Below are 14,828 nucleotides of genomic sequence, written 5' to 3' on the forward strand. Positions count from 1 at the left end.
GCTACATTAAGAGCTAGTGAATCTCCTACTAGAATGTTTAGACAGTTGTGTCAATACATTGAGTTAGAATTCATTGGTTCGAGAGCTGATCCTAATGAAAAACGAATTGAATATCAAAGAAAGTTAAGTAATTTGTCCATTTGCAATATGAAATATGTTGAGAGCTACATTATGGAGTTTGAAACATATTATTATAAAATTGATGAAAATGAAACAAACCTTGGAATGTTCTATGACAAATTACCAAGTCCTCTTAATGAAAAAATTAGTGAAAAATATCAAGATTGGAGAGAGAAATTCTTATCTAGGGATGCCCTTGGTGATAGAATAGATTTTCTAAGAAAATGGATTGAAAGGAAATGTAGAGAGGTTGCAGGAACTCAACAAATGAAGAGACAATTTCTCACTTGTTGGGATTTCCCAAATAACTATGGATGTGAAAGAAAGAATTATAACAAGAGAAAAAATTATAAGAAAAATAAATTTGGTAGATCGAGAGGAGAAACCTATAAAAAGTGGTACTATAAACATAAATATAGGAAACCTAGTAGGTTTTTCAGAAAGGCAACATATTGTCGTGAGAAAAAAAAAACATGTAAATGTTGGTCTTGTGGAGAATTAGGACACTATGCTAATGAATGTAAGAAAGCTAATCATAAACTAATGGAAGCCTTAGGTAGTTGGGATTACATAGAAATACTAGAAGAAGAGACTTTAGAACTGGCTTTGAGTAATAATAAAGGAATAGTAGAAATAATAGAGGAAGAAAAATGAGAATAATGAAGAACCTGAAGATAGTGAATTTGAAGATGAAAATTATGAAGAAATAAATAATATGATGGAAGAGGAAGTATTAGAAAACTCATAATCAGATGACGATGAAGATAAAAGCAAAATGACTATAGGTCAACTAAAAAGAGCTGAATATTCTATTGAAGATAAAGACCTTGATCAAATGAACAAAGAAAGTTGGAATTTTCCCCAGTTTACTAAAGATAAAATATTTAAAACTTGTTTCTTTAAAACTAGAACTAAATATGTATGTGAAGAAATGGAAGGAAGTATACTAATCGAAGATTGTGAAAAGAAAGCAGCAGAAATTAATATCATAAACTGGAAAAGCATTAAAAAAAACATATATATATAAAAAAAAAATAAAAAATAAAGGAGATTATAATTATATTTGCATTGGTGCAGTACAAGTATACATAACTCATTTACAAGATTTTGGCAAGGATGTTAATTGCTTAAGTTTTGTTTTTGATGTTAGACATCAAGAGTTTTATGATCAAATAATTAGTGGTGTCACATGTAACTTAAGTCAAGGAACAGTAAGCTATATATGTGAACCTATATATTATGTGAGCTTAGGATTCTTTTGCTTCAAAGTTTTTAGTTATCAAGCTATTAACTAATGGAGTGAAAATGTATAAAGGAACTCAACCTATACAAATAAGATGGAAGGTAGTGTATAAGTTGGTTAATACTATAGACTCATCTTTCAAGAAACAAATAGTTGATGCTAAAAAATATGAGCAAGGAGGAGGTCCTAAGAAGAAAATTACCAGTATAAAAGTAAACCCTAATGAAATCGAAATTGAAAAAACTTGGGAAGAATTCTTCATGAATCCTGCTGTTAATAATAGGTCAAGTTGCTAATTGATGAATAAGGATTGCTTCATATTGGGATAACTACAAAACCTAAAATACAAAGAAGTATGAGTCTTAGATCACCAAGGTAGACAAAATTCAACTATAGTAAAGATGAAAAAACAGGTCGATGAAAAGCCAAAAGAGGATGAAGAGGAAATATTAGCTTTAATAAAGAAGCTAAATGAAAAATATGAAACTAAGAAAGCCGTAAACAACCAGCAAAACTTAGTATTGATATTGGTTCATATTCTAATTTAGAGATAAATGAAGATCTAAATAATCCTATTATTGACAAAAGAAAGGTAATTGGATACAAGACCAAAACTGTAAGTGAACCAGTATATGAAGATGAAGTTAATATGCAAATGGAAGCTTGTAACGAAATATCCAATACTAATCCTAATAGCATTTATATTCCAATTGATATATGCATTGAAGATCATAATAAATATAAATTATGTGCATATATTGATAGTGATTATACTCTCCATGCACCCAAACCGTCGATCAAATTATCTTTACTATTAATGGTCACTTTGTCCTATACAGAAAATAACAAAGACTTATACTCATCAGACTATGGAATTTACGCGCAGCCAGCGTGGTGATAGGGTTACACCTACACAACGAGAGGTTGCACTTAGAATTTCTGAGTGTGAATCATCCTTAATAGATCAGATAAGTAAACAACAAGAAAATTTATGTGAAAAATTATATTCAATAAATCCATTAGAGCATTAGGAAAAGAATAAAGCATTTGCTAAGATAACTCTAACAAATCCGAATAAGATTATTAGAGTAAGACAAATGGTTTATACCTACTAAGATTTATTGGAATTTGATGAGCAAATAAAAGAATTGCTAAATAAGAAGTTAATTAGGAATAACAAGAGCCCTCATAATAGTCCAGCATTTATGGTAAGAAATCATGCAGAAGAAAAAAGAGGTAAAGCTAGAATGGTCATTAATTATAAATAGCTAAATGATAATACTGTGTTTGATGGCTATTACATTCCTAATAAAACTGTGTTATTTAATAGAATACAAGGAGTCACATGGTTTTCTAAAATGGATTGTAAGAGTGGTTACTGGCAAATTAAAATAGAAGAAGAAAGCATTCCATTAGCTACCTTTAGCGCCCCTCAAGGGAATTATGAATGGTTAATGATGCCTTTTAGATTAAAAAAATATTCCACAAATATTTCAAAGAAGAATGGATAATATTTTCAGATAGCTTAATCATTGTTGTTTAGTTTATATAGATGATATTCTAATCTTCTCAAAAGACTTAGAGCAACATAAGAATGATCTTAAAGGTGTAACTCTAAAATGTGCTGAGCATGGTACAATCCTTGGAAAGGATAAGTGTGTCTATGCTAAATAAGAAATTGAGTTTTTAGGAGAAATTAAGGCAGGACAAATAATTTTACAAAAACATATCTTGGAAAAGATTGAAAAATTCCCAAATGAAATTGAAGATAGAAAACAACTAGAAAGGTTTCTAGGGTGTTTAACCTATGCTTCTGATTTCATAAAAAATCTTTCTCTATTAAGGAAACCATTACAACAAAAACTTAAGAAAGAAATAACTTGGAACTGGAAAAAAAGTGATTCCAAATTGGTTCAAGATTTAAAAGCTATATGTAAAGTTCTTCCTGTATTGACACTCCCTACTAGCGAAGATGATTTAATCTTTGAAACAGATGCTAGTAATGAGCACTGGAGTGCTGTGTTAAAAATCAAAGAAGGAGAAAGACTTTGCAGATACAGTAGTGGAAGTTTTAATAAAGCTGAGTTAAATTATCCTATAATGCAAAAGGAAATTCTTGCAGTCATTAGAGGGATCGAGAAGTTCCTAATCTTCTTAGCCCCTAAACATTTCTTAATAAGAACAAATTGCAAAGGCATACTTGGTTTTGTTAAAAAGAATTTGTCTAAAGTGCAAGAGCAAGGGAGACTACTGTGTTGGCAATTATGGCTTAACCAATTTTCTTTTACTGTTGAACATATTCAGGGACCAAAGAATTCTTTGGCAAACAGCTTGACTAGAGAATTAGCTAATGTCAAAGAAGCTCAAGGCAACACAAAAACCTTTGGCAAACCAACTTCAAAAGATGGATGTAGAGAGGAAAACTCTCATTGATGAAACGGAAAAAGCAATGGAGCGGGTTTCACCCTCTAGTTGGGCCTTAATGCAAGGCTTGATCATTTCAGCAAAACAAAGATCACAAGATGGGTTAATCAAGGGTTGCCATCGATCAGTCCAAAGGTTATTGATGTTTGAAGTAACAATCATGTTATTTCAACTCATCCCTGATATATAAAATATAATACTCGATAAAATAAGAGATAACGATTTAAGAACATGGTACGAGCTAGTAGTAACAAGATCCAGTCGATTTTTTAGATGTTTGAGACCTATGGGGAGAACGAGTAGTGTTTCCTACTAACTCTAAAGTGGCATCATTACACATCAATCCATATCAATCCATATCCTCTTACTCGAGATGCTCCATTCATTTGGATACATTACAAAGCCTGGGATTTCGGAATGGTATATGTCTTTCACGATTTCCCTACTCCTAATGACTCTTTCTTTTCAAAGCTTACGAAGTTCTAGCAATATGCATTCAATAAAGTCCGAAAGTTTTGTGATGACAAAAAAAAAAAATCTTCAACTAGAAGCGAGGGTGCAATGTGCGAACATTGAAGTTGTAGAAGGAAAAGTCAGTCCGCCTCATTATTTGATAATGTTTGGAAAAGTGGCATTTAGTACTCAAGATCCCATAATAGTTCGTCAGAAAACTTTTAAAAATCCTACTGAAGCAAGAGCATTGGGATTTTTCTATATTTCACAATATCTCAACAATTTTATAAAAAGAATCGAAAATCCTCCTGTTATAATTCATGTTGGTAATACCACAATTGTGGCACCAAACGAGATGAGAGAATATTTAGTAGATGGCATGAACAATACTGAGTCAATCTACAAATATTTAGAAGATGTTGAAAGTGGAAAGTTTCTATCCTTCGAAGGCCATGAGTATCTGTTTGAAGCTTTCATGACATGGGATGAATCATATGCTGCCAAATGCGTTGTAGACTTTGGCATAGAAGAAGACAACCCCATGTACGTCCACTATGAAGACAATAAAGATAGTGAAGGAGGCCTACAAAATACGATGATGGATGAGATAATGAATTTCTGAGCCCACATCAGCAATAATTCAGTTTATTTCCACTATAGCCATGTTTTATTAATTATTACTGTGTTATAGTGTCTTTGTAAAAAGGAATGGTGTAGAGTGGCTTGCTAAGAATCTTATGTAACTTTAGTTTCCCTATATAAAGGGACTTAGGCCAAGAAGTGAAGGTAGAGTTGGAAGAGTTGGCCAGAGAATTCCTCTGAAAGCATTAGAGAATCCTATGTAACTTTAGTTTCCCTATATAAGGATTCACTAATGCTTTTAGAATTCCTCTGAAAGCATTAGTGATTCCTCTAGAGAAAAATACTCACCTTAAGAGACAGATTGGTTCTCCATCTCTCTTAAAGTAGAGAAAACTCTAGTTCAGCTTATGTCTGTTTAAGCTTTCAGTCAGTGTGTTGTAATATATGAGTGCCGTAATCCTTTTAAATTAAATAAAAGTTTCGTTCAAGAAGGGAACGTTACCCCCTTGAACCTTATATATCAAATGAGTTATTTTTCTGTTTAAGAAGTTCCATTATAAACAAAATAAGAATTGTTTGATTAGAGATTACGGTCTAAGGTAGGATACGAATTAGATCTGTGTTGTGCTTGATCTAAGGAAGACAGGGTTGGGGTTAGCTATCTTGGTAAAGCCGCAAGCTCAGAACGTCGGAGGTTCCAGTGTCGACTAAGTTTAGGTATTGGTCAAAACTCTCTAGTTTAATGATTATTATTGCGAAGCATGGTGGGCTATTAAACTAAAAAGTTAACTTGTTTAGATATATAAGTAGTAGAGTTGTGATAACTAGTACCGTCAAAAGTCATTAATCGAAAAACAAGTGATTATTACTCTTAATTATAAACCGATATTGTTAAGTATTTCCTTTAGTAGTACTAATAATATCATCAGTGGTATAATATAAAGTGTGGGTAATATTATTTGAAGTTTCAGTAGTATTATAAAGAATCCTAGTAGTATTGTCTAAAAGTCCAGTTTAAAAAAAAAAAAAAAAGAAAAAAAAGGACCACTTGTTATGTATATGCATATACCTATTTTGCTAGTTTTGAGGGAAAATTATACACATACAACCATTGTATGCTGTCTCTATATACAACACCATTAGAAATTTGACACATCATCAAAAGAGGAGAGAAAATTAGGAATCAAATATAAATTGAATTTTCATGGAACTTGGGCCCATTATTCAAGCCAATAAAAACATGATAAATTAAAGTTGTATGTAGGGACTACATACAACAATTGTATGTGTAGTCTTTACCAATTTTGAATAGTAAGACTAGTACTCTGTAGTCCGTAACACATTAATATAAGCGATTTGAACTAATAATGTAACGACTTGACTTGTATAAATTATGTAATAAGGTATTAGTAAGATTTCGACCTTATAACTAGGGTGCACAGGTCAATTTCCACTGTAGTCTGTAAGCTCTTTCTTTGTGGGCAATTATGTTCTCATTCTTCGCCAAAGCTCCCCTGACTTGTAACGCCAAACAAAATTGTTTTGTAAGAAGGCCTTTTTTTTTTAAACCAGATTTTCCTATCATTTCTTGTTTAAATTTCCCCAAAACTAGGAAAGTAAAATCATTCATGTATGTTAATTTTGTTTAATGATAAGATTGTGATCAACCAACAATCCTTTTAAAAAAGAAAAACTACTTATAAGAAATATGCAGTACAGTAGTATAACAAATTTAAAATGAAACAATATATAATACCCAATGCTTGAACTGTACACTCGGGTGCACCATGCGCATGGTACACCCGGTTAAATTAAAAAAAGGCGGAAAGAACATCTTGTGTTTCACAAAGAACATACATGTGTTTGACAAAGAACATGTTTGCATTTGACAAAAACATGCATTACCAAAGAACATAAAGATGTAACAAAACGAACGTGATAAAAACTTTATTCAAATTTCCTGAAAATTACACATTAACGGAAAAAATCTAGAAGTGATAAAAAATCGGGTCGGGCCGGCCTTAACATAATTCCTCGTGCCCAAACCCGTAAAAAATAGCGGGCTTTTCGGACAGGGTTTGGGTTTCAACTTAAATGCATTTCTAGGCTTTCCCAAACCCGTCCTATTTTCGGGACAGATCGGACCGTGCTAGCGGATCGGGCGAATGTTGATCACCTCTTAAAAAATCTTTACCAAAGATATCATTTCTCCAAAAAATATTTTTTTTCTCTCTCTCTGAAAATTCAACTTCCCACAACAATTTTAGTTTTTTCTATCTAATATTATTTTCAATTAAAAGTAATTTAAGATTTCATTTTCAAATTTTCAAATCACATATGTTAAATGAACATATTTTATAATGTAAAGATTAAAGAACATGTAGTTCATACCTAAAAAACACACTGATGATCAAACTCAAAGAACATACGATAATAAAAATAATTTAAATGACATGTGATAATAAAAATAGAATTTAGTGCATCACTACCTTAAAGAATCATACGAGCCAAATTTAAAGAACATACTTTGTATTATTGAAACCCAAAAAACATGTATGTTTAATCAACATATGTTAAATAACATAAGTTATAATGTAAAGAACATATAATTATACCCAAAAAACACACTGATCACACTAAAAGAACATATTAAAGGTATGTTCTTTGTCAAACATAGGTATATTCCTTTAGGTATATTCCTTATCAAACACTGTATGTTCTTTCCGCCTTTTTTTGTTTACCCGGGTGCACGCATGGTGTATTATCCTATTTTCATACAATACCCTTGATGATGATCAAGGTGATCCATTCATGCTTTACAAAGATGAACATACGAATAATACAATGTATGCAACTGTTATTCATACAAGAATACTATCACCATCATGAACATTCTTTCAATAAAAAATAAAATATAAAAATGCCATCCGTACTGCAAACCCCCGAGTCTGCAAAGGTAGTAGAGGTCATGCCCAAGGGTGCCCACGACAAATGAAGGACAACCCATTTTAAGGTCACTGTAAATTTGACTAATCCCATAAATATCGGTATAATTATGCTATGGCTGTGTAAGGCCTCGCTCTTGTCCAAAGTGATCCCTGGGAAACATTGGAAGGTGAATTCTTTCATGTTATGATGGTGCAACCACCAACAGCTGAAACTTTCTGAGCATGCAACTGAGGATTGTTCACTTGACCTAGTCTGAAGTTTCCACACCCAGTTGAAAACCATAACAGGAGATGGCAGAATTCTTTCATGACCACTTGACCAGCATCAAGCTTCTAAAGCTATCCAAAACAACCAAATTGCAACTTCCTTTGCTTCAAGGACCATTCAAGTGTTCATCTCAATCTAATGTTAATAGCCTGGAAAACAGGTACTATGCAGAACAGAAGATTTATAAACATTCGATGATATGCAAAAACATGCTGTTAATATCAAGAGATATCACATTAGATTAAGCAAACAGAAGCAATTACTTCAAATATCAGCCAACTAGACTTCAAACACTCTGGAGTAAATGAATACACCAAGGACAGACTGAGCAGACAACCCTCCCTATAAAACACCAACAAGGTTTCCAAAATTCGATCATAAGCAATGCAAAAATACCGCATTAGATATCACAATAGCTTAAGCAAACGAAGCAATCCCTTCAAATACCAACCAACTAGACTCAGACACTCTGGATTAAATAAATATACCAAGACCAGGGGCGTACTTATTAATGAAATACAGGACTCTTAAGTGAGCAGACAACCCTCCCTAAAAAACCTTTCCAAAATTCAATCAGAAGTAATGGATGAAATACCCCAGCAAGCAATTACTGCACATATCATATTGGATAGCGTCTATGTAACAGGCATCGATATTGACTATATCCACACAGATGAGGAATCAATGAAGAATAATCTACAAAGAACTAAAATGGCAATCAATTACACTAGACCATTTCCACATCCAACACGTGGCAGAAGGATACCTTGTTTAGCATTCAATTACACTAGACCCCTTCCTCATTTGTTCAGCCAATGTTTCAACATAAATACCATTGCTTCTATTCTAAATCCTACACCGATTTCCGCCTTTACAAACATATAGTTCAGCAAGATTGATAGATGATAAGTATACTAATAAACTCTATATCTGCTTGTCTGCTTGATAGAGATCTTATACCCTGCAATACACTATATATACTGTGAAACAACTACATGCAACAGAACCCTATATCTATTTAATAGCTCAAAAGTTACTTTGTTGTGCTGAACAAAAGCACCAAAATAAAAGGTCACAAATGAACCAAACATTTACCATCTTAATTTAAAGAAAAAAGAAAAAAAATTAGATACCCAAGAACCTCAAATTCAAGAATACAAATTTAACATCAATAAAGCTTACACCATTGTTCACGTAAAAGTTAAAAAATTGCATGCAAATAATAATTTCAAGCATTTACATAAATAATCTCATTACATATAACCAAAAAAAATAATCATACCATTACAAATTTATAATTACCGTAGCATCCATCCTCTGTTTTTGAGGTTTCTTTGGTGGAGAGGGGGTAAACTGGAGGCTCAGATCTTCATTTCATCGAACAATTTGGCAGGACATTAGAGGTGGGAAAATTTCAACCATGGCGGCAATTCAATCAATTCCACAAAAACCAAACACCAATAACAAGAATTAGGCTCTGTTTCTTTTGAGCTGAACTTTAGTGCAAATAATGAACTGAACTGAAAGCCACAAGGGCGTGATGAGAATTGATGTGATCAATCCCCTTGAATCGGGAAGAAAGCTCTAACCACCTGAGCTCACTCTCAACTGATCTGAACTGTTAACAAGTCCAAAAGAACAGGACCATAGGGTTCCAGCAGTGCAATTTCGCCAAGCCAAATGGTTAAAACTTACCCTGCACCTTAAACATTCCAAAGCCAAACAATCGATTACTTTGAATGGACTCATCACAGCCTCATTTATTTATTTATCTATTTGTTTATGCATGTATATACATATATATGTCTGGACTATGGAGTACGTTGAGGTGAATAGGGTGAGCATAACAGAGCCAAATGATCAGAGATTCAGAGGTGCCAGATAAAAGAGAGAGAAAGAGCGCAAAATTTTGAAATATCTCTTTGATTTCTGAGAGGGCTGTTTTCACAGTGGTCGGAGAAATCACCGGTTATCACGGATGAGGGGCAAAATGGTCCTCAGAAAACTCCCAATGCCTCTCCCTACCTTATTCTTAACCTAATGATATTGCTGAACAAAGACCCTGAAATACAAAAGCAACAAATATTAAAAATTCATTATTATTATCAGCTAATCACAACAACATAATTCAATAACTACACCTAACTAGAAATAAAAATTGGAATGCCAAATTCAATTATTAAAAACCAACATTTATCACAAATAATCAGATATGCAGAAATACCCAACAACCTCACCACCTAAAATTGAGTAAATATTCAACTAAATAAACCTTTCACACCCTAAAACAAGCCCTTCTCAAAATAATAATTTTAAGACCACAAGATCACATGCAAACAAATTATTCATGACCTTTTATCAACATAATCATCACATCATATACTCCGAGTATTCAAATAAAATTACAAAAATAAAATAAAAATGTAACATTGTAGAAGTAATACCTTTCCAACAATGGAGCTTCTAAATCTTTCTTTCTTTTCTTCCAAGAGGCTCAGATCCACATTTCATCAAACAATTGGGTGGAACATTAAGAGGTGGGAAAATCAACCATTGCAGCAAATTAATCAAATTGGGCCCAAATAATTTCCAACTGAACAAAAACCCACAAAATAAAAATAAAAATAAAATAATACCGAGTTACCAACATTTGATTTTTCTGCCAAGCCAAATAGAATAGCCACCCAAAACCCTCAAAATTTCTCCAAACCCAAATTTGATTTGACTACTTTATACAGTTTTCACTCATCACAGCCTCTACTGGTTGATGATTGTTTTTAAGGTAAGAAGATAGAGATGCATGCAGACAGGAGAGTTACAAAGTAAACCCACATAGACAGATACAGCTAAGGGTCCAGTGAGCTACGATGTGAGGACCGTTTTGATGGTAGTTGGAGAAATCACTGGCTAAAGATGACCTCTATTGATGGTAGTTGCCTAGGGAGGGGGGCAAAACGGTCCTCAGGAAACTCCCATGGCCTCTCCCTAAAGTAAACCACAGGACTATCCCTGAGCAAGGGCATGAGGGGTCGCTGCCTTGGGCCCAGGGAGAAAGGTCCATTTTCATGGTTTTGTCCTGACATTTAGAACATCATGGACTGAATCATACATTGATGCTTACTCTTAGTTCTCCATTGAAGCGGCTTCTAAGGTAAGATTTTTTTTTTCAATCATTGAATATCAATTTCACAATCTAGGGTTGATCATTAATTTAATTGTCAATATTAATCAATTTAGGGTTCTTCCAAGGTGGATTATTTAACTATTCAGCATAAATACTTGAAAATTTTAACTTTCATGATTGACTAAATTATCAATACATTGCAAACTTAGGTTTATATAAACCTTGAATGTCAACTTTTCACAATAAAAATGGCCCAACTTAAACTATTAACATTGATTACACAATTTCATAATAATTAAACAAAGAGATAAATTAACTTGAAAAAGATGTAGAAAAAGTTACATGCAAATAATACTTTCATTCATTTACACCAGTTATCTCACTACACATAATAATTCAACAATGAAACAAAACAACAACTTAAATCACATGCAAATTATACTTTTCATGCATTTACCTTAATAATCTCATTATATACAACAAAACAATAATAAAAAACAGTAAATAAATATATAAAAATAGCCAACCACTTGAAACATCAGCATTGTTTACACAATTTCATAATAATTGCACAAGTAGATAAAGTATACTCCTTCAATAAAAATGTAGAAAAAATTACATGCAAATAATACTTTAATGCAATCATGCATTTACATTGATTATCTCGTCACACACAATTACAAAGAAACAACTTGAAACATCAACATTACTTACACATTTTAATAATTGAGCAAAGAAATAAATCACACTTCAACATAAATGTAAGAAAAAACTACATGCAAACAATACTTTCATGCATTTACATCAACAATCTCATTACACATAGTAAACCCAAAAAAAAAAAAAAAAAAAAAAAAAAAAAAAAAAAAAAAAAAAAAAAAATCATACCATACTTATTGCCGTAGCATCCTCTGTATCTGGGGGTTATTTGGTGGGTGGGTAAAGAGGAGGCTCAGATCTGCATTTCATTGAACAGCTTGGCGGCACATTCTCGAAGTTGGAAAATCTCAACCATGGCGGCAACTCAATCAAATCAACAAACCCACAAATCCCACAAACCAAACAACCCCAACAAAATTAGGGTTCCAACAACAACAATAACACAATTCCGATTGCTGCCAAGCCAAATATCAAAATTTAACCCAAAATCGAAGAACATTCCAAAAACCAGACAATCAATTACTTTGAATTGACTCATCACAGCCTCAATAATTAATAATTTGATTATGTGTGTGTATATATATGTACATAGTACAGTTTATTGGGTTTAATATGGTGAATGATGAAGAACAGAGCCAAAGTTCAGAGATCCAGAACAGCCAAAAAAAAAAAAAAAAAAAAAGAAGGTAAGAGAAAGAGAGCAAAATTGTGGAAATTAAGCTCTTCGATTTCTCATAAGGCCATTTTAATATTGGTTAGAGAAATCACCGGCTAAAGATGACCACCGTACACGGTGGTTATCAAGGAAGAGTGGCAAAACGGTCCTTGGAAAACTCCCAATGCCTCTTCCTGCCTCATTCTTAAACTACTTACAACCATGGCGGCAAATTAATCAAACAGCGTGTTTTGTATGCGGATGGCGACACCATGTGGCTATGGCCAATTGTAGAACAAAGTAACCCCTTAATACTAACCGAGTAACCCATATAACACTGACAAAGTAACCCCTACAATGTAAGGACCGTTTTGATGGTAGTTGGAGAGATCACTGGCTAAAGATGACCTCCATTGATGGTAGTCGTCTAGGGAGAGGGGCAAAACAGTCCTTGGGAAACTCCCATGGCCTCTCCCTGCCTCACTTTTGGTAAACCACAGGACTATCCCTGAACAAGGGCAGGAGGGGTCACTGCCAGGGAGAAAGGTCCATTTTCATGGTTTTGTCCTGACATTTAAAATATCATGAACTGAATTATCCATTGAAGCGCACTCTTAGTTCTCCATTGAAGCAATTTTTGAGCTTTCTATCCTCAATTGAAGCAGCTTCTGTGGTAAGATTTTTTTTTTCAATCATTGATTATCAATTTCACAATCTAGGGTTAATCGTTAATTTTATTGTCAGTATAGTCAATTTAGGGTTCTTCCAAGGTGGATTATTGAACTATTGAGCATAAATACTCAAAGAATTTAACTTTGATAATTGAGTCAAATTTGGTTGCCAATGCGTTGCAGGCTTTGGTTTATATAACCCTTGAATGTCAACTTTTCACACTAAAATTGACCAACTTAAAACAATAACATTACACAATTTCATAATAATTGAACAAAGAGATAATTTAACTTGAATATAGATGTAGAAAAAGTTGCATGCAAACAATACTTTCATTCATTTACATCAATTATCTCACTACACATAATAAATCAACAATAGAACAAACCAACAACTTAAAAACATCAACATTGTTTACACACTTCAATAATAATTGAACTAAAGATAGATTACACTTCAATATATATGCAGAAAAATCACATGCAAACTATACTTTTCATGCATTTACCTTACCTTAATAATCTTATTACACACATTAAAACAACAATTAAAAAAAAATTAATAAAAAAAAAAAAAACAATAAAAAGAAACCAACAACTTGAAACATCAACATTGTTTACGCAGAAGAATAATTGCACAAGTAGATAAATCATACTCCTTCAATATAAATGTACAAAAACATACATGCAAATAATACTTTCATGAATTTGCATTATCTCATCACACACAAATTTTTGTAAAAAAAACCTTAAAACATCAACATCACTTACAAAATATCTTAATAATTGATCAAAGAGATAAATCATTCTTCAACATAAATTTAAGAAAGAATTACAAGCAAACAATACTTCATGCATTTACATTAACAATCTCATTACACATAATAAACCAAAAAAGTGAAAAAATCATACCATACTTATTACCGTAGCTCAATCCTCTGTATCTGGGGTCTATTTGGTGGGTGGGTAAAGAGGAGGCTCAGATCTGCATTTCATCGAACAGTTTGGCGGCACATTCTCGAAGTGGGAAAATCTCAACCATGGCGGCAACTCAATCGAATCAATAAACCCATAAATCCCACAAACCAAACGACCCCAACAAAATTAGGGTTTCAACAACAGCAACAGAATAACAACACAATTTCGATGGCTGCCAAGCCAAATGATCAAAATTTACCCCGTATCAAAGAACATTCCAAAAACCAAACAATCGATTACTTTGAATTGACTCATCACAGCCTCAATAATTAATTAATTTGATTATGTATGTATGTATATATATACGTAGTAGTGTAGTACTGTTTTCTGGGGTTGAATATGGTGAATGATGAAGAACAGAGCCAAAGTTCAGAGATTCAGAGCAGCCAAAAAAAGAAAAGAAAAAGAAAAAGAAAAGGTGAGAGAAAGAGAACGAAATTGTGGAAATTAAGCTCTTCGATTTCTCAGAGGGCCGTTTTAATGGTGGTCGGAGAAATCACCGGCTAAAGATCACCGCCGTATACGGTGGTTATCAAGGAAGAGGGGCAAAACGGTCCTCGGGAAACTCCCACGCCTCTTCCTGCCTCATTCTTAAACTAATGAGATTGTTTGGAAAAACCCTAGTTTTTCGGATTTTATAGCGATGCTGGTTAGAAGAGGAAATGTCAATTATACCCTCTTTGAATGAAAGTATAGGTAACA

The 14,828-nt window shown here is 33.1% G+C and overlaps 1 long non-coding RNA gene across 1 annotated transcript; it reads right to left on the reverse strand.

The window, feature by feature from the left end:
• Positions 1-7,455: 7,455 nt before the first annotated feature.
• On the reverse strand, positions 7,456-14,789 carry LOC110707832. The gene is made up of 3 exons (XR_002508597.1): positions 12,051-14,789; positions 10,483-10,631; positions 7,456-10,100 (listed from the first exon to the last, which is right to left on the reverse strand). It is a non-coding gene; the product is annotated as an uncharacterized LOC110707832 (long non-coding RNA).
• Positions 14,790-14,828: the final 39 nt, after the last annotated feature.

This window comes from Chenopodium quinoa, unplaced genomic scaffold, assembly GCF_001683475.1.
Source record: "Chenopodium quinoa cultivar QQ74 unplaced genomic scaffold, ASM168347v1, whole genome shotgun sequence".
In the NCBI taxonomy this organism is placed as follows: domain Eukaryota; kingdom Viridiplantae; phylum Streptophyta; class Magnoliopsida; order Caryophyllales; family Amaranthaceae; genus Chenopodium; species Chenopodium quinoa.